The following is a 4827-nucleotide window of genomic DNA, read 5'->3' on the forward strand; positions in this document are numbered from 1 at the left end:
CTTCCTCACTCCTGATGCTTCATGTGCAGCACTCACAAAACTCCACTGGTTCTGTAAATGCGACTATGATCAATAACGAACTATACTACATAAGAATCAAAGAATACCAAATAGAAAATAAAATAAGTCTTAATTGATATCACACTGTGATAGATAGGTATATCTCAAATTTACATGAATTTCGGCGAAAGAATCACTGAAGTCGGAGCCAGAACAGAGAAGTTTTATGACTCCCAGAATATTTAATCCAAAATTAAATTGAGAAAATATGTAATTGCACTATTCATATGTGAGACCCACTAAAAATTAACTCGATGGGACCCACTGCATAGTGTCGGGTTTAGGCTAGGCTTGGGCCTTGGCCACACAGTGCTCGGATGCACAATGGTCGGCCCACTCGGATCGGGCCGGTTGGTGTTGTGGACTGTGGAGCTGGGTCGACCCACTGGGGCACGGTACTCTGGTGGTTGGGCTGGCCTAGCAGGCCGGTTGCTACCTGACCGAGCCACGACCTGCTTTGGTCGGCCGCGCTAGCAGGCCATGGCGGCCTTGCCCACGTGGGCACGCGGGTGCGATAGGCGAGCGAAGCTATGAAGGGGGGGATGGTAGCGAGCAATTATGGCGGAACCGCACCGGTGAGCTCGTCGGAATCACGTTCCCGTCGGAGTTTCGCAACGAGATGCTAAGGCTAGTGTAACACCCAGTTTTAAAGGAACAAAACCGGTCATAACACATGTATACCAGGATCAAGTTTCATACATGCGTTTACATCATCAGTGTATCATCACAGTGCCATTATTATAATAACGTAATTAACTTAATACAAAAGGACCCGAGCGTCTAAAAGAAAACACAGCAGAACTAAAGATCTTCAGCGCTAGCGGGGCTTCCACAATCCACAGGCGTCAACCGAGGGGCATTCCAGCCTAGAACAGCAACTCCGGGTTAAAGTCGTCTTCATCAAAGGTTGCAGCTTCATTGACGGCTTCTGAACAGCGGCAGAATGTAAGAGAAGGGACAACAGGTGTGAGTTCAAAAATATACTCTGCAAGTATATGGAAAACATGCTATGGAGCTTAAATCAAGAAAATGTTAGACACGGTTAACTGCATCAAGCAAACTTTAACCTAATGACTCTAACAACATGCATCATATTTACTAAGTGTGAAGACACCACTATAACAAAAGGATTGACTCATCGGATTCCATCCGACTACCAAGACTCACTAGGTAATTCTGTTACCCGGCTACCCAACCAACCATACCAACCCTGATCCCATCTAATCCTGAAGAAGTCCAAGTCCGCTCTTATCCGTGAGCACGGCTGATCGACTACATTGATACTCTGCAGAGTTTGCATAACTTTCCCCATGAGTCATGATTCTCGTGTTGTTGCACACTTTCGGGGTGTGGAGTCGGGGTCTCACTACAAGGCCTTTACAAACTCTCGCCAACTTGTAGGCACCCACTGAGATTTTACCACTAATAGATGATTACATCGCTGCAAAAGCCCCCTGTTGTGCCACTCAACCTTCCAACAGTGTCCACAGAGTTAGAGGATTGGCTAATTAGTTGGCCAGGTCGTACCCATATATGTCTCCTGGTTGTGCGGATTCACTTAGTTACATGTTCAAGAACCGGTCCTTAGAACCCAACACAGGCACAAACACAAGCCTACTGTTCAGCACCACCTCAAATCAATCATCCTGATATTGTCTCTATACCATGTTGCTACAAGATTACCGTACCCGATTCTGGTTGCATAAAACATTAGTCAAGATTAACATTTACCCAACTATGACAGCATTAGCATATCAACCCTTCATTAACCATGACTCATCAATGGAAGGAATAATCATACAAAAGCTAGTAAACCATAACATAGGATTCCAGTTTAGACAAGCATGCAATGAAGGAATAAATAGCTACACATAAATCCTAAAATAGAGGTTAAAATGTCTAAGGACACTTGCCTTCAACGGAGGGTTGCTCAAAATCCTTGAAAGCTTGATCTTGAATATTCCTGAACTGTTCACCCCCTAATCGACAAACCGGACAAAGCACACGAGAGAAACCTCTAAGAACAGTACACCAAAAATACCAAAACTAGGTTAAAAATCTTATAAAAAGATTCTACACATCGCTACAAAGGAACTTACTTTTTCACTATATAACATAGGGTTGAAAATAATTTTAGAAATTAGTACATAACATAATAAAAATATTAGTGAATTTTCCAAATTTTTGGATTTTATTTAAGGCCTAAAAATTGTTAGAAGTTATAAAGGTAGTATTTTTTGGAGAATTTTAATTTAAATTGTACACATGATTTTTGTGTGAATCCAATTAAAATGGGTTGCACATGAATTATGGAACACATATAAAAAGTTATAGGATTTTTTAAAGACAGAAGACCACTGATTTTTGGAGAAACAAAAGATCGTCGTGCCTATAAACAGTACTATTGGTGAACAATAAATTTCGAACGGCAGAATGATGGAATCGCAGAAATGGTAGTTTTGTGAGAAAAAACCCCAAGATAGTGGTAGTTCTGTGAAATAGCCACAAAAAGTGGTAGTTTTATGACTATTGGACAAGAAAGAAAGTGGTGTGTTTGTGAAATTAAATCCTTTTTTTTTACCCTCGCTTTAAAAAAAATCTCGACCTGTAATACTCTATTTTTTAAAAAAAAATCTATGACCTTAAAAAAAATAGCATAAACATAGTTAGGTTAGTTAACACCGAATTAATATACTCATCTAACGATCACCCGATGGGATCTTTGTTTAGGTAGAAGGTAGGAGGTAGAGGATTATCAAATGATCACCTGATCCAGAGCAAGGGAGAGATTGTTGCTGACAGATTCCGCACTTCTGAGGCCTGTTTCTTTTCTGGATGTTCAGCGTCACCGAGCATTCATCGGATGTCTCACTGCTGCTAAGGTGAAAGGAGCACAGCAGTAGCTGTAAGGTCATCTCCAGCAGCTATCTTAAATTTTCATCCTCTAAAATACTATTACAGCATCTCTTATTTTTTCATCTCCAGCAGCTACCCTATTTTCTACCTTCTACTCCTCTTTTTCTCTCTCCGGACCCGCTGTCAGCCTATGTGAACATTATGCTACAGTGTTGCTACAGTACTGCTACAGTAACAAACATTTGTTTCCTCCCTCTGGGCCCACTGTCAGTCTCCTTTTTAGCACTGTGATACAGTATGCTACAGTGCGGGATGCTACAGTAGTTCCGCAAAGTTGCTGGACTGTTTTCTCTCTCCGCAGACTGTAGCAACACTGTAGCACCGGATGCCGACTCTGCTGGAGCTGGTACAGTACCCCCGCAAAAATCACTGTAGCAGCCGGATCTTCAAAAATGCAGATTCTGCTGTAAGGAATAGCACCATAGCCCCATCTATTCCTCATTATTGTCAACTTTCCATGATCCCGCTTTAAAAAATGTCGAAATGCTGCGAGAATGAGCTGCCATTTGACACCCAGCTCCTAGTGTCAAGTGTTAAGTTATTTGGATTTTGGAGAGTAAACTTATATGAAATTTGTACATTTGTTTTTGAAGTACAGGTGATTGATACAAATTTATCCTGGAACTGTCCAGTTGACATAATCCTGCAAAATCCATCTTCCATGTGAAGCATGATCTGTCTGCACAATTGTACCATCTGCCCGATGAGGCCCATGTACGATCAAATCCTTCCAATCCTATTCTGTCACACTTTTTGGGCCTGTGAGCCGCGTTCAGTACAGAGCAACAGGATCCTCTATTTCTTTTGACCTTTTTACCGTTAGTGTGCTTTTACAATCCTCTGCTGAATCTGGAATCCCCGGACGTTTGTGTTGTAACCTGAGAGGGATCTACGGCGCCTCCAGTCCTGTCGTCTGCATGTCAGGCAGGGCTGGTATTTCCTTCTCCCATTTTTCTCCCTCCTCAATTTAGAAACGGGGTGAGCTGATAAACAGTCTGATGTTTCTTTTTCGTAAAATTCACCTGAATATTTCAAAGATTGATTTGCATTTTTGCGTCACAGTTTGTGCTTCGGTATGGCCATTGGCGACATTCTGGCAGTATGGGCACTGATGGTTCTTTTAACCCATTTAATTCTAATATTTTAATACTAGCTCTCCCTAACTATGTTTTCATATTCTAATCTCTTTAATCACACCGTACGCCTGGGCGTAACAACCCATTTAGTCACATCACATGCCATGGCGCGGCCAAATGCTTTAAGTCACGCCACGTGCCCATGAAGTGACTAAGTACAGGTTAGAGGTTGGAAATTTAGTTATCAAGATATTAATATTTAAATATTAGAATTAAATGGGTTCAAGAATAAAAAAAAAAATCTGGCACTTATTGGGTGGTATTTGGATAGCCGATTCACTGCACAGAATCACTGCTCCTGAGTTAGCCGAAGCTATTGCAGCTAGATGTGCTTCATCCTTTGCTAGAGACTATGGCTATAGAAAGGTTATACTGACCACTGATTGCTTATCTTGAAGCTGAAGGCACCATCACCCTTGGACAGATCCCAAATTAGAGCTCTTGTTCATGACATGAAGCTATCCATCATTTATTCATGCAAGTTGTACACTATTCCTAACTATATTTCCTTCATTTCATTCTTTTTCTTATTTTTTTCTTATTCTTTTTTTTTTATTTTCACTCCATCTCCAACAGCTTACTTTCGAGAGGATTTGTGAAAGAAAAAAATAGATAATTCCAAGGTGAAGAGAATGAAGATAGGAATCCTTCATGATGTGAACTACGAAGAAAAATTATTAGAGCGATGAAGTGAACGAGAATCCCTTCGCAAAGA

This window comes from Phragmites australis, chromosome 18, assembly GCF_958298935.1.
Source record: "Phragmites australis chromosome 18, lpPhrAust1.1, whole genome shotgun sequence".
Taxonomy (NCBI): domain Eukaryota; kingdom Viridiplantae; phylum Streptophyta; class Magnoliopsida; order Poales; family Poaceae; genus Phragmites; species Phragmites australis.